The sequence below is a fragment of the Pleurodeles waltl genome, chromosome 4_2 (genome assembly GCF_031143425.1).
Source record: "Pleurodeles waltl isolate 20211129_DDA chromosome 4_2, aPleWal1.hap1.20221129, whole genome shotgun sequence".
Classification (NCBI taxonomy): Eukaryota; Metazoa; Chordata; class Amphibia; order Caudata; family Salamandridae; genus Pleurodeles; species Pleurodeles waltl.
The window spans coordinates 739691389-739706843 of NC_090443.1; the positions used below are offsets into that span (position 1 = coordinate 739691389).

At 46.6% G+C, this 15455-nt stretch overlaps 1 protein-coding gene across 7 annotated transcripts in view; it reads left to right on the top strand.

Annotated features, from left to right (window-relative positions):
* The window catches only part of MTF2 (metal response element binding transcription factor 2), a 411648-nt gene that overhangs the window by 143747 nt on the left and 252446 nt on the right, over window positions 1-15455 (top strand). The window lies entirely within an intron of this gene.

The window sequence follows — 15455 nt, forward strand, 5'->3', positions numbered from 1 at the left end:
GCCATGCCAACCTCACACTGCCTGTTGCATAGGTAAGTCACCCCTCTAGCAGGCCTTACAGCCCTAAGGCAGGGTGCACTATACCACAGGTGAGGGCATATGTGCATGAGCACTATGCCCCTACAGTGTCTAAGCAAAACCTTAGACATTGTAAGTACAGTTGTGGCCATATTAAGTATATGGTCTGGGAGTTTGTCAAAAACGAACTCCACAGCTCCATAATGGCTACACTGAATACTGGGAAGTTTAGTATCAAACTTCTCAGAATAATAAACCCACACTGATGCCAGTGTTGGATTTATTAAAAAATGCACATAGAGGGCATCTTAGAGATACCCCCTGTATTTTACCCAATTGTTCAGTGCAGGACTGACTGGTCTGTGCCAGCCTGCTGCTGAGAGACGAGTGTCTGACCCCATGTGGTGAGAGCCTTTGTGCTCTCTGAGGACAGAAACAAAGCCTGCCCTGGGTGGAGGTGCTTCACACCTCCCCCCTGCAGGAACTGTAACACCTAGCAGTGAGCTTCAAAGGCTCAAGCTTCGTGTTACAATGCCCCAGGGCACTCCAGCTAGTGGAGATGCCCGCCTCCTGGACCCAGCCCCCACTTTTGGCGGCAAGTCCAGGAGAGATAATGAGAAAAACAAGGAGGAGTCACTGGCCAGTCAGGACAGCCCCTAAGGTGTCCTGAGCTGAGGTGACTCTAACTTTTAGAAATCCTCCATCTTGCAGATGGAGGATTCCCCCAATAGGATTAGGGATGTGACCCCCTCCCCTTGGGAGGAGGCACAAAGAGGGTGTACCCACCCTCAGGGCTAGTAGCCAATGGCTACTAACCCCCCAGACCTAAACACGCCCTTAAATTTAGTATTTAAGGGCTTCCCTGAACCTAAAGAGTTAGATTTCTGCAACAACAAGAAGAAGGACTGCCTAGCTGAAAACCCCTGCAGAGGAAGACCAGAAGACAACAACTGCCTTGGCTCCAGAAACTCACCGGCCTGTCTCCTGCCTTCCAAAGAACTCTGCTCCAGCGACGCCTTCCAAAGGGACCAGCGACCTCTGAATCCTCTGAGGGCTGCCCTGCTTCGACGACGACAAGAAACTCCCGAGGACAGCGGACCTGCTCCAAAAAGACTGCAACTTTATCCAAAGGAGCAGCTTTAAAGAACCCTGCAATCTCCCCGCAAGAAGCGTGAGACTTACAACACTGCACCCGGCGACCCCGACTCGGCTGGTGGAGAACCAACACCTCAGGGAGGACCCCCGGACTACCCTACGACTGTGAGTACCAAAACCTGTCCCCCCTGAGCCCCCACAGCGCCGCCTGCAGAGGGAATCCCGAGGCTTCCCCTGACCGCGACTCTCTGAAACCTAAGTCCCGACGCCTGGAAAAGACCCTGCACCCGCAGCCCCCAGGACCTGAAGGACCGGACTTTCACTGCAGAAGTGACCCCCAGGAGTCCCTCTCCCTTGCCCAAGTGGAGGTTTCCCCGAGGAAGCCCCCCCTTGCCTGCCTGCAGCGCTGAAGAGATCCCTTGATCTCTCATTGACTTCCATTGCGAACCCGACGCCTGTTCTAACACTGCACCCGGCCGCCCCCGCGCCGCTGAGGGTGAAATTTCTGTGTGGGCTTGTGTCCCCCCCGGTGCCCTACAAAACCCCCCTGGTCTGCCCTCCGAAGACGTGTGTACTTACCTGCTGGCAGACTGGAACCGGGGCACCCCCTTCTCTCCATTGAAGCCTATGCGTTTTGGGCACCACTTTGAACTCTGCACCTGACCGGCCCTGAGCTGCTAGTGTGGTAACTTTGGGGTTGCTCTGAACCCCCAACGGTGGGCTACCTTGGACCAAGAACTGAACCCTGTAAGTGTCGTACTTACCTGGTAAAACTAACAAAAACTTACCTCCCCCAGGAACTGTGAAAATTGCACTGTGTCCACTTTTAAAATAGCTATTTGTGAATAACTTGAAAAGTATACATGCAATTGAAATGATTCAAAGTTCCTAATGTACTTACCTGCAATACCTTTCAAACAAGATATTACATGTTAAATTTGAACCTGTGGTTCTTAAAATAAACTAAGAAAAGATATTTTTCTATACAAAACCTATTGGCTGGATTTGTCTCTGAGTGTGTGTACCTCATTTATTGTCTATGTGCATGTACAACAAATGCTTAACACTACTCCTTGGATAAGCCTACTGCTCGACCACACTACCACAAAATAGAGCATTAGTATTATCTCTTTTTACCACTATTTTACCTCTAAGGGGAACCCTTGGACTCTGTGCATGCTATTCCTTACTTTGAAATAGCACATACAGAGCCAACTTCCTACAGTCCCTGTAACCATTGTGGTTTTTCCAATGAATTAATACATTATATATGTTTGTTTTTTTTATTGAAAAAACCAAAGCTTATAGGGGTGCATTACAGTAATGTTATGAATTTACTCATCCAAAACCAGAGAAATTCAGCAGTTATAGTTATTTCAAGTAACTATAACTCACCACCTAAGGTAGCTATAAATTAAGGCCCGCCATGCACAGTTATCTGAGCAATAATTTTACTGCAGATGTTAAAATTTAATTATCAAAGATGTTGCGAGGGCTATAATTTGTAGGGTAATTGGCCATGCATGGTGGGGGCGCGAGTTATGGTTACCTTTGGGTATGAGTTACAAATACTTGATATAAGTCTAACTATAAGAGATGACTTTCTGTGGTTTTGTACGTTTAAAATGCAAGCCTAACTATAACGTCCCTGTAACCGTTGTTTTTTTAAGTGAATTTCTATGGGTTTTTTTTTCCAATACGGTTTCCTAACTATACCATCCCTGTAACCTTTGTTTTTTTTTTTTCCAGTGAATTTGTGTTTTTTTTATGTATAGTAATTTTCATTACTATACGTTAATCCAACCATGTTGGTTGCAAGGCCTGGGCTGCGGCCAAACCCTGTGGCCAACCACTCAAACCATGCTGCGTACAGCCTTTTGGCCATGCACGGCAGGAGTTTGCTGCGGCCTGTCTCTCTGGGTGTGAGAATAGTTGTCAAAGAGGGTATGTGGGGGTGAAAGTGTCCATGAGAGTGTCTTTCTGGGTGTGAGAGTGGGTGCATCAGTATGGGTCTGTGAGTAGGTGCGTGAGCATGTGAGTGGGTGTGTCACGGTCTGAGTGCGTGAGTGGGAGAAAGATTGAAAAAGAAAAATTGAGAGAGTGAGAGGGAGAGAGTTTTTTAGGCTTTGATGAATGATATACTTAGAAAGAAGTGTTTTGGGACAAATTGAAAAGAAAAATCAATTTGTCCATTAAAAAGAGTGAGATCACCTTTCAGTGTGAACCTTTTGAAGATTAAAAGAAATTAAAGAAGGAAAAGGACCAGGGCACACCTGGGGTAGAGCCCTCAACTTTCAGTGTGAGGGTCTGTGACCTTAACCTTTAGGCAATAACTGACTTCTTACTATGATGCTTCCAGACATACCTATGACACTCAACCCACACATGTGATTGGGAAGAATAGTGAATGTTCCATCACTAGGAAGCTTTAACAGTCAAAACACTACTAAATAAATAAACACACTGCCAAGAGAAACTATGATCTGAACCTTCAGCCTACTAAGTGACGGTTCAAGACCTTGACCATTAGGCCAGAAGTGACTCTGTTATGCATCCAAACATAACTATAACATTTGTCCCAAACATTTTGCTAGTTTGTGCAATGACTTTAAAGCATCAGAGGGACCATTGCAATGACAATCTCTCTCTTTCATCCAACTATGGGATGGAAGAGATGGAGAGAAAGAAAGAGTGACAGGACCGTGGGGGAGCCTATATGCCCTGTGGTCCTAGCCGGGTCCCCACGTCCTGTGGGAGCGGACATTGCTCCACCAAGCTGAGAGCAGCTTTAAATAAATATTCAGCCCCCTACTTGTGGGAGCAATGTTTTCATCATTTTCCCTGCACGCACATATGAAACAGATGAAAAATCTGCTTTTTCTGACAGCGGAAGCTCTTTGACAGCTCCCGCTGTCAGAAAGCCATCTTTGTTTGCTTTTGCTTGGTGGGTGCTGACAGCTCCCACCATGCAAAAGCAAACAGCTATGTCCAGGGGTGGGCGGCCCGGGACACAGCAGGAGCAGGCCCTGAGGGGCGGTGGCGGTCCCTAGGGCCATCAGCGGGAAGCCGCATGTTTTTTTTTTTTTTTTTTTTAAATGCTGGGAAAATCTACGGATACGGATCCACAAATTTTTCCAACGTTAAAAGATTTTTTTTTAAATGAAAATGCTTTAAGTCCTGGCGGAGCTAAGGGGTAAGGGAGACCCTATCCTGACATATTCCGCCCCCCCATCCCCCTTTAGTTGTCTGCAGTAACAATGGCAGAGTAGAGGAACAAGTGTGCTGCAGTAATCCATTCAGAGGGTGGGGGTGAGGTAGCATACCTAGGCACTGTGTGCTCTGGCTTCCAAGCTTCTGTCAGCCTCGGTTGAAGCAGGACAACTCATTGGCAGTGGATGATTTACCAATTATTGAACCAAGCTAGTGCTTCCTGCATGCTGCTCTTTTATAGTTGGTAATCCTCTTGCACCTGCCTCAGAATATGATTGACTGACATCCTTACCTGGCTCTTTGCCCCTTTTCTGTATCATACCTTTGTGTCCTACTTCCGGTTCCTGCCATCTTCGTTTCTCCTACCCTTTTTCTGTGTCGTCTTTATGACTCTACTGTGTGCCTGATGTTATCAATATAATGTCAGCCTCTCATTCTTGGAGGTGTCTTTAATGTCATGAATATCACTTCCATCTCAATGTGGTGGCCAAAGAGGCGGTGTAGGGAGGCTCACATTTACATAGCTCTTTAGCTTCTTATTGGTGAGAAGACTTGGCAGCTAGCTTAGGCAACTCTCCTACCTTACTGCTGCCACTACCCAACATGACTCCCACTGCTATTCTCAGGCCCAACAGAGAGAGCAACCTGTTGTTTGTCTTCCCTCATACAGCCACAGTCACATCCTGGATTAGATGTCCTCCCCCACAAGATATCTGTAAGTGCTGCCCGCTTCCACTGCTAGCACTGGCAGCCTGGATTATGCTGCCCTTCTCTGCCAGAACCTGGGCTCCAGTTGGAGCAGTGTCTTTATATATAGTTTGGAGTAGGTAGCTGAAACCTGGCACAATTTGGGAAGACCTGAAGCTGCCGGCCTGTCTGGCCTGGTCCACTATATCCCACTCCTGGTGTGGACAGACCACTTAGTGGTAGGACTGGCTGGGTTGGATGTGTGGTGTTTGTGGGGCCCCTCTGTCACAACACGAATATTTTTTTTTCTTTTGTCGTGTGCCAACAGTTGCAGAGGGAATTGAAGTGAGTGGATGTATGCATCACCTCATTCAGTTCCCAGGGCTATCCCCGTAACTCAAGAAATTGGAATGTCCAGAAAATACATTGTTTTCGGATTCCCCTTTGCTGTCTGGTATCCAGAGCATCTGTCATTACCCAGCATACTCTAGTCTTATTCCGTTTTGTGAAAAATCTGAAAACTTTGTTTAATAGCATTTGGCCAGTCAGTGATGTAATAGAAATATCAAGGAATTTAATAATTTTTTTCTTGATCTATGCAGTTTCAAGCCCAATGTACATACCATCTACCTAGCACCTTGAGAGTTAAAATCAGCAATCATAGAAAATGTTAGTTTTTTTTTGGACAGTCAGTACGATGTGTACAGGATCAGCTCTCATATGTGACAACCGGTCAAGGGGTTGGGCTTGCATGAGTACTTTTTGATTGATGCTGCGTAGCTTCTCTGTAAAACACGTTTCCCAGCTTGAATCTTTTCTAGATTCACATGCTATGCATTATTCTGCTGTAGTGAATTAGGTTCTACTGAACTATGCCCCCCCCCTGTATTTGTTACATTTAATTACCTTGTTTTTGAGTTTTTACTGTGAGCGAGTCTTACTCTGCCTTTTAAGATCAGGTCGCCTCCAAGCAGCTAGGATAAAAAGGTTCTAGCCTGGTAACACATGAGCAAGCGTGTGTGGGCTGTGTGTGTGACACTACTATCTTGCGCAGCCCTGTATCTGCACACAGGTAGCCTGCTGCAAAATTTACTTTTCAGAGTTGGTACTGAGTTGGTGAAGTTCTATAATGTGAGTGTGCATTCATAGTTTAGGTCTATAGCGCTTACTGAAGGTCTGTAGTGCTTATACTGTTTTATAGAGTACTGGGTAAATCTGCTCTAAAGTGCAGTTTTGCTCCACTTAAGCCTACCGGTTCCAGCCAGGTACGAAGTTAATTACTCTGCTCCCTAGAAGAGGGATCAAAGGCCTCACCACTCAATAGAGCAAATATCAGTGTTTGACCTAGTTCCTGGGAAAGGATGGGTAGGGAAGAAATCTACATCTGTTAATTACCTTTCCACTCTACAACTGGGCTAAAACAGCACAGACCCACAGAAACAAAGGAGGTGAGTCAGACGACTTGAGCCATCACAGGAGGATTGTAAGAAGCTGGATCTGTATATACTATCTCAAAGTGAGAGACAGTGTGCACAGAGTCCAGGGGTTCCCCAAGAGGCTTGACAGAGGCAATAATAGATAATACTAATGCTCTATTTGTGGTAGTCTTGTCGAGCAGTTAGGCTTATCAGAGGGTAGTGTTAAGCATTTGTTGTACACACACAGGCAGTAAATGAGAACACACACTCAATGACTTAACTCCAGGCCAATAGGTTTTTATATAGAAAAATATTATTTTCTTAATTTTATTTTAGAACCACAAGATACAAATTGCAGGTAAGTATATTAATTGTAAGGTACTTTGCATAGGTATAGATAGGACTTTGAATCAAAGCAGTAATGTACACAGTTTGGCATGAAATGGCAATAAGCTATTTTAAAAGTGGACCCTGCAAAATTCAGCAGTTCCTGGGGGAGGTAAGTACAGGTTAGTTTTTGAGGTAAGTAAAGCACTTACAAGTTCAGTCCCTGGGGCATAGGCAGCCCACCGTTGGGGGTTGAAGTTAACCCCAACCACCCAGCACCAGCAACAGGAAGGTCAAAGAGGGGCCCACATAACATAGGTGCCTATGGAGACTAGGGGTGCTCCGGTTCCAGTCTGCTAGCAGGTAAGTACCTGCGTCCTCGGTGAGCAGACCAGGGTTTTTTTTTGTTGAGCAGGGGGAGATAGGAGGGTCCCAAACAGGCACACAAAATACACCCTCAGCGGCACGGGGGGCGGCCGGGTGCAGTGTGCAAACAAGGCGTTGGGTTTTGTATTGAAATCCATGGAGGGACCCAGGGTCACTCTGATGATGCAGGCACAGGGGGGCTTCTCAGGCCAGCCACCTGCTGGTCACTGCTGCACCGGTAGTTGGTTCCTCACAGGCCTGGGGGCTGCGGGTGCAGTGCTTCTCCAGGCGTCGGGTTTCTTTGTTGCTGGGCAGTTGTGTTCAGGGTGGTCCTCTGGATTCTCTCTGCAGGCGTCGTCGTGGGGGTGCAGGGAGGTCGGCTCAGGGTGGACATGTCGTTGGAGTCCCCTGGTGGTCCTCTGTGGCGTTGCTTTCTCTGGATACGTGCCAGGGGTGTCTGGTGCAGAGTGGTGGGGACTCACGCTTCTGGAGTGAGGTGACAGTCCTTTTAAAGATGGTTTCTTCTTGTTTCTTTGGACAGAGCCGCTGTCCACTGGATTTTCTTGGTCCTTTGGAGTTGCAGGGCAGTCCTCTGAGTCGGCAGAGGTCCTTGGGCCTGCTGGATGTGTCGCCATTGCAGGTTCTTTGAATCAGGAGATAGGCTGGTAGGGCTGGGGCAAAAGCAGTTGTCGTCTTCCTTCTTCTCTGCTGGGTTTTCAGGTCAGCAGTCCTTGTTAGGTCATCAGGAATCTGATTTCCTGGGATCAGGGTCGCCCCAATGGCTGCTGTCCCTGAGGGTGGCTACACCCTCCTTTTGCCTCCTCCCTTTGGGGAGAGGGGCACATCCCTAATCCTATTGGACTGTATCCAGGGGGCGGGCATCTCCACTAGGTGAAGTGCCCTGGGTTGCTGTAACACCTGGCTGGAGCCTCTGAGGCTCACCGCCAGGTGTTACAGTTCCTGCAGGGGGAGGTGTGAATTACCCCCACCAAGGGAAGGCTTTGTTCCTTGTCACAGAGTGCACAAAGACACTCACCCCATGTGGCCAGAAACTAGTCTGGAAGTGGCAGGCTGGTAGAGACCGGTCAGCTTAACACTAGCAGTTGGGCTGGCATGCAGGGGGCATCTCTAAGAAGCCCTCTGAATGCATTTCTCAATAGATCTTACACTGGCATCAGTGTGGATTATTGTGCTGAGAAGTTTGATAACAAACTTCCCAGTATTCACTGTAGCCATTTTGGAACGGTGGTGTTCGTGTTTGACAAACTCCCATACCACATACTCTTTATGGCTACCATGCACTTACAATGTCTAAGAATTGACTTAGATAGTGTAGGGGCATAGTGCTCATGCAGCTATACCCTCACCTATGGTATAGTGCACCCTGCCTTAGGGCTGTAAGGCCTGGTAGAGGGGTGACTTACCTATGCCACAGTTGGTTGTGGGCATGGCATTCTGAGGGAAGTGCCATGTCGACTTAGTCTGTTTTCTCCCCACCAGCACACACAAGCTGTGAGGCTGTGTGCATGTGCTGAGTGAGGGGTCCCCAGGGTGGCATATTACATGCTGCAGCCCTTAGAGACCTTCCCTGGCCACAGGGCCCTTGGTACCAGGGGTACCTTTTACAAGGCACTTAAATGTGTTCCAAGACTGTGCCAATTGGGGAGACAAAGATACTGTTTTAGGGAAAGAACACTGTTGCTGGGGCTTGGTTAGCAGGGTCCCAGCACACTTTCAATCAAAGCTGGCATCAACAAAAGGCAACATGTTAGGGGGTAACCATGCCAACAGTGGCATTTTCCTACAAGGATCTTATCTTTGAAGTCTGTCCTACATGTTAATATAGCATGGGGGCTATTCAAGCTGATTGCCACACTTGCCACTTTACTGTAAAATTACTGATTGTCATTTAAATTTGAAATTAAATTTAATTTTAATTGAATTTGAAATATAGAGCTCATGTTTTTAGCATTTTTAAGATTTTGAATCCGAACTGTCCCAATGTCCCAAAGTTGTTTTTGGTGAGCCTATGGGTGAACTGAGTCAGACTCCTTGGTCTTGACCGCTTCCTGTTTGTCATCTGGAGGTGCCATTTTCCAAATGTAGCACTCTAGTGGTTTGCATCAGGCTGCCGGTGCAGACGCTGTCATGATGAGCCCTACAAATAAAAACACGGCTGCAGTGCTCATTGGGCGCCCCAAAGGCAAGTGTGGCAACGGCAAGAGCCAGCCACTATACCATTTTCCTCTGACAGTGGCGCCTGAATCAGATATACTCATGAAGAACTGTGGAAGCACAATACTAATACTTGTAAGTCTGCCTTAACCTTGATCTTAGGCCCAATTACTTCTATCCGTTGTACTGCTTGCTTTCACTTTGTGAACACTGGTGTTGAGGTTAAGAGAATAGAATGCGGGTGCCAGATCGCTTTGAAGGCTGCTCTCCTTAACATTTGGTCATTACATAAACATACAGCTGATGTCTATATATTACTCATAGACTCTAAATGTGGTATATTTTTCATGTCGGAGACCTGGATGAAAGAAGGGACTTACTTTGAAATTGAACTAGCTTTCTTTTAATGAAGATTTTGCCTGTTTCAACAGGGACCGGACAGGACAAATACTTGGGGGCAGGGGAAGGGGTAATGCAGGGGGGTTTGGGGGTGCGGGTGATAGTGGGGTAGGTCTGGCTATTGCCTTAAAAAAACACATATACTGTTCTACCTTTCCTAAGGAGGATGTGAAAGGGGCTGAAGCGCTTCGTTTTTGTCTCTCTTTCTGCGCAGTCCTCATTCGCGGGGTTTCTTTAATATTGCCCTCCTGGATGCAGGAGATTTAATTGATTCTTTAGACTCGCCCATGGCCCCATCTGTGACCTAATACTCTAAGTTCAGTTTTCAAGGTGACTTAAGCCTCCATATAGATAACTCTTTAGACAAATTGGCCAGAGCCTTTCTAGAAACTACAGTTTCCCTTATCCTCACACTGATTCCATCTGGTCCTGCTCATAGATCCAGGAATGCTTTTGATCTAGTTTTGGCCAACACATCGATTGTCTTGGAGCCCCAGGTTGAAGTATCTAGTCTGACATATCTAAACTACATGAAGTTTTAAGTCTCTTGACACCCATGCTATCGGGAAACGCCAGCAAAGATACTCCTTCAGTTAATCAATGGCTCCTTGAGGCAGCTGATAACATTGCCACTAACCTTGTCTTTACTGTCAGAAAGCCGAGAACCACTCCTGCTGCCCCTTGGTTCTCCTCTTAACTAGGCACAGAAAAGAAAAACTGTAAAATACTTCAGAGAATCTGGAGAAGACAGTATTTGGAAGAGGACAAACCTTTATGTAAACAGGCTCTCACAAAGTACCATAGTAACATCAAAATAGCTCAGTCTAATTTTTATACCTTATAAATCACAGAAGACAATAATAGGCCAAAAATGTTTTTAAAATTGTGTCACGTTTTATGGATACAAATTATGTGCTCCCCGGTAGAACTTACCCTGGTTAGGGCTGGAGCTAAGTGACTTTTTTGAAGATAAAACTACCAAAATACAAACAAAGTTTTGGGTGCCTCGGTCTTCTCTCCGCTCTGATTATACCTCTGTGCCTCTGGTATCCACTCGAGCTAATATGTCTGTCTTTTATACCACAGAGTGAGGAAGAATTAAAAACTCTTTCTGTCCTGTAAATCTGGCTCTCCATTAGATCCATGTACCCTTCAAATCTTGCCAATTGCAGATGTTGTTGGTTCAGTGTATGTGAAGGTGCTCAGTGCCTTCGTTTAGGCAGGGAGGGTTCCACTGATATGGGGGAAAAAGTTCCCATTACTGAAGAAGCCCAGGGCCGACAGCAAGATTTTATCTAATTTTAGACCCATTTGTCTTCCTGCAATCGGTATTTCACACATGCACAGCACAGAAACGGCCCTTCTGAAAATCTGAGCCTTTAAATTGTCGTTTGGTAAAGGCCTTAATGCCTCCCTAATTCTATTACATTTGTCAGCAGCGTTCAATACTGTTTCTCATGACATTCTTTTGCACCGTGTTTCTAATATCAGAATTGGACAACTAGCCTTAAAGTGGCTGACTTGTTTCTCGCTACAGAACAATCTGTATGACCAAAGCCACATTTCTCTGAGGCTAAATCTCTCAAATGTGGTGTACCCCAGGGTTCCTCACTAAGTCCTACATTATTAAATATTTACATTTCTCCACTTGCAGCCCCGGTGGAATCAATCAGAATACTATCATCTCCTATGCTGATGATACAAAATTAGTATTTTCCTACGGGGGTGATTTAGACATCAGCAAAAAGACTTTCTCTGACTGTATTAGAGCAGTCTTAGGTTGGCTCAGTAGTAATGAGCTACAGTGCAACCTGGACAAAACTGAAATCCTTCTTTTAGCATCCGAGCCTAATCCGGGCTGGTCTGGCTCCTGGCCTAGTCATGTTAAAACTACCTCCTCGACCAGCACAAGTAGCCAGAAATCTGGGAGTAATCTTTGACAACTAATTTTCTTTCAAGGCCCAGATCCATTCCGTAGCTAGAAATTGTGTATGGATTTTGAAGACACTTAGAAAATGTTGTACCCCTACTTCTTAGGTAGGCTTGTAAAACTGTTGCCCGAGCCACAATTCTATCCAGGCTGGACTATGCAAATGCCTTGTACCTATGTCTTCCTTCTCACCTGACTCACCGCTTACGGTTAGTCCAAAACACTGCAGCTCGTTTGCTTTTCAGCCTTCATATGAGTACCCCAATTTCATCTTTTCTCAACAAACTGCTTTGGTTTCTCATTAGCAAAAGGATTACTTTCAAAGCATTAATGCTTGTACATTGGACCTTTCATAACACCGGCCCTCATTATCTGAACAAAGAATTAAAGAGTACCGGAGGAGTAGGAGCCTGCGGTAAGTAAATCACATTTGATACTAGCCCCTTGCTTAAAGTCTTTTTTCTTGGTATGTTCGGCCTAAATATGGAATCTTTCAGTGCAGCTCTGGAGCCTAGAAAGTGAAATTGCCTTTCACAGATCTTTGCAAATGTATCTAATTAGCCAGTAACCTCTATTCATTCCTTCATATTTTCATGTGGTAGCGCCGGGACACTCTTTTGAGTAGCTGTTGCGCTCTATAAGTAACATCATTCATTCATTCATCCACGTTTTGATGGGAATGGATCAGGCGGCTATGTCTTCTAGGGGTTTATCTGAGACTCAAGGGGAGCTCTTTCCATAGACAGCTTGAGGTTGTCATATTTAATTGTCCCAGAATTCTGTGCAGGAGAGTTGGGAAGGGGTGGAGTGATGATTTGGTACCCTAGGATTGGCCAGAGGAGTCTGGCTTCTAGACATCTCCACCCCTACTTAAAAACTGCTACACAAGCAAGACCATTCAGGAGACATTGGAGTGATGACCGCAAAAGGATGCCCAGTTGGAAAGAGAAGCTATCTGATGCTTTGCAAGGATTGACTTTGGGACTTTGACTCCAGCTGACTTCCTAGTTCTAGAATGGGTTTCTCCAGGGCCAGTGAAGCTGGTGACCTTACACCCCCTAAAGAAAAGGTGGAGGGAATGGACCTGCTGGGGATCCCTGGATGGTTCCCCTGGACCTTCTGTGGACTGGCCTTGGTCCCTGCTCTTGATATACAGATGACCTGCAAGGTGACCAGGAGGCCATGGGACCTGGGGATTGCGGCAGCGGGGGATTTCTGCTTGTTGTCTTTTCAGGGCCTGTGGAAGATGCCCCCCAATCTGAAGAAGGTCTCTGTGACACATGCATAGGACAGGTCTGGTGCAGGGAGCCAGCAAACACACATCCTCACAAGAAGTACCCTTTTAAAGATGAAGAGACCATAAGGAAAGGCTCTTGGTGGCTAGGGCAGTCTACCATCCAACAAAATGATTATCCAAATTTGCCCGGTGGAGCCCAAGATACAGCCTGGTTCCCTATGGGACCTGGGCAAAGAAAATACATGTAGCACCTCGCAGCAAGGTTCTTAAAATTCCACTGGGGAGGACCAAGCCCCTGGGATAGGCACATTGTAATTTATAAGGGAGGAAGCGTGTTTGGGCCCCAACTTTTGGTCCCAGGGCCCAAAGCAAATATGGATGTTCAGGGACGCCATACCCCAGGACAAAAAAGGAAAGTAAGCTGGCGGGAACTGCATTCTTCATCCTGCTTCCCGTGAGGTCAGAGCCTTGGGAGCTATGCGGATGCCTCCTCTGCCTCAGGGTCTGCGGTGGGGTTGGAGCGGAGGGTCCACAGCACCCCATCCGCATGGATTGAAACAAGTGTTCTCCGCACCTGCCGAAGTGTGGGAGGGTAGATTGCGGAGCCACTGAGACAGCATTAGTGTGCATCACCCACACTAGCTGTTCAAAACAAAAATAAAAACCTTGGCGCAGGGTAGCACAGACCAATGTCTGCAGCACAAAAGCTGCTCCTGTTAAATGGATTGGGAAATGAAGTGCCCAGTAATCCCTGGCAAAGGAATTAATAGTTGAATATTTTCTTTATTGTTGCCTCAGCCTGGGCTGGGACGCCACCAACTTAGTGATGTGTTGTGGGGTGTTGCGGGGTGTTGCTTGGAGTGGAGCAACCACCTTCCCATAATCCCACTCTTCCCCCAGAACTATTGTACTTGAAAGTCACCCTACTTCTCCACGGGGATTGAATCCCTGACCATGAGAGAAGTTTTTTCTTGCAATCAATCTTGCCTTGAACCTGTGCTTTCACACATGGGCTCTGAAGGAGTGGGGCCTCCACTGTTGGTCCTAAGGTTGCTACTGTAGCATAACAAAAACTAAAAGACAGACTCTGAGACCCTTGTTCAGAAATCAGTGCTTTATTAACAATGTGTGAAAGTCAACAATTTAGTGGTTGTTATAATGCATGCATTTGAATATGACTATTGCCCCCATTGATTTCAGTGGTCTTATAATGTTGAATCCTAGCATGTGACTGGTTTTATTGATGTGGTGACATCCTGACAAAGCCAGTAGGCCTGCTTTATTCATGATAACACCCCCTTATAGTGTGATGTTGCAGTAAGTATAGGTGGGGGAGTATTGTCATAATAGGGTTCATGTCCCAGTAGGGCTATTACATGATGTGAGGGTGCAAACAAAAGTCTTTCCATCTACCTGATGTACATATTTGTAATGTAATGTGTGGTATTTAGTGTTGTGAGTTTGTGTGTCATAAGTTATTTTCCTTTCGAAAAGATACTGACTGGACAAAGATGTATTAAGTAGTGTGTAAGGAAATGCCTCCTTGGCATGGTTACCCCCTGACTTTTTTCCTTTGCTGATGCTATGTTTTGAATTGAAAGTGTGCTGAGGCCTGCTAACCAGGCCCCAGCACCAGTGTTCTTTCCCTAACCTGTACTTTTGTTTTACACAATTGGCACACCCTGGCATCCAGGTAAGTCCCTTGTAACTGGTACCCCTGGTACCAAGGGCCCTGATGCCAGGGACGGTCTCTAAGGGCTGCAGCATAGCTTATGCCACCCTGGGGACCCCTCACTCAGCACAGACACACTGCTTGCCAGCTTGTGTGTGCTGGTGAGAACAAAACGAGTAAGTCGACATGGCACTCCCCTCAGGGTGCCATGCCAACCTCACACTGGCTATGCAGTATAGATAAGTCACCCCTCTAGCAGGCATTACAGCCTTAAGGCAGGGTGCACTATACCATAGGTGAGGGCACCAGTGCATGAGCACTGTGCCCCTACAGTGTCTAAGCAAAACCTTAGACATTGTAAGTGCAGGGTAGCCATAAGAGTATATGGTCTGGGAGTCTGTCAAACACGAACTCCACAGCACCATAATGGCTACACTGAAAACTGGGAAGTTTGGTATCAAACTTCTCAGCACAATAAATGCACACTGATGCCAGTGTACATTTTATTGTAAACTACACCCCAGACGGCACCTTAGAGGTGCCCCCTGAAACCTTAACCAACTACCTGTGTAGGCTGACTGGTTCTAGCAGCCTGCCACACTCGAGACCTGTTGCTGGCCCCATGGGGAGAGTGCCTTTGTCACTCTGAGGCCAGTAACAAAGCCTGCACTGGGTGGAGATGCTAACACCTCCCCCAGGCAGGAGCTGTAACACCTGGCGGTGAGCCTCAAAGGCTCACCCCCTTTGTTCCAGCACCGCAGGGCACTCCAGCTAGTGGAGTTGCCCGCCCCCTCCGGCCACGGCCCCACTTTTGGCGGCAAGGCCGGAGGAAATAATGAGAATAACAAGGAGGAGTCACTGACCAGTCAGGACAGCCCCTAAGGTGTCCTGAGCTGAAGTAACTCTAACTTTTAGAAATCC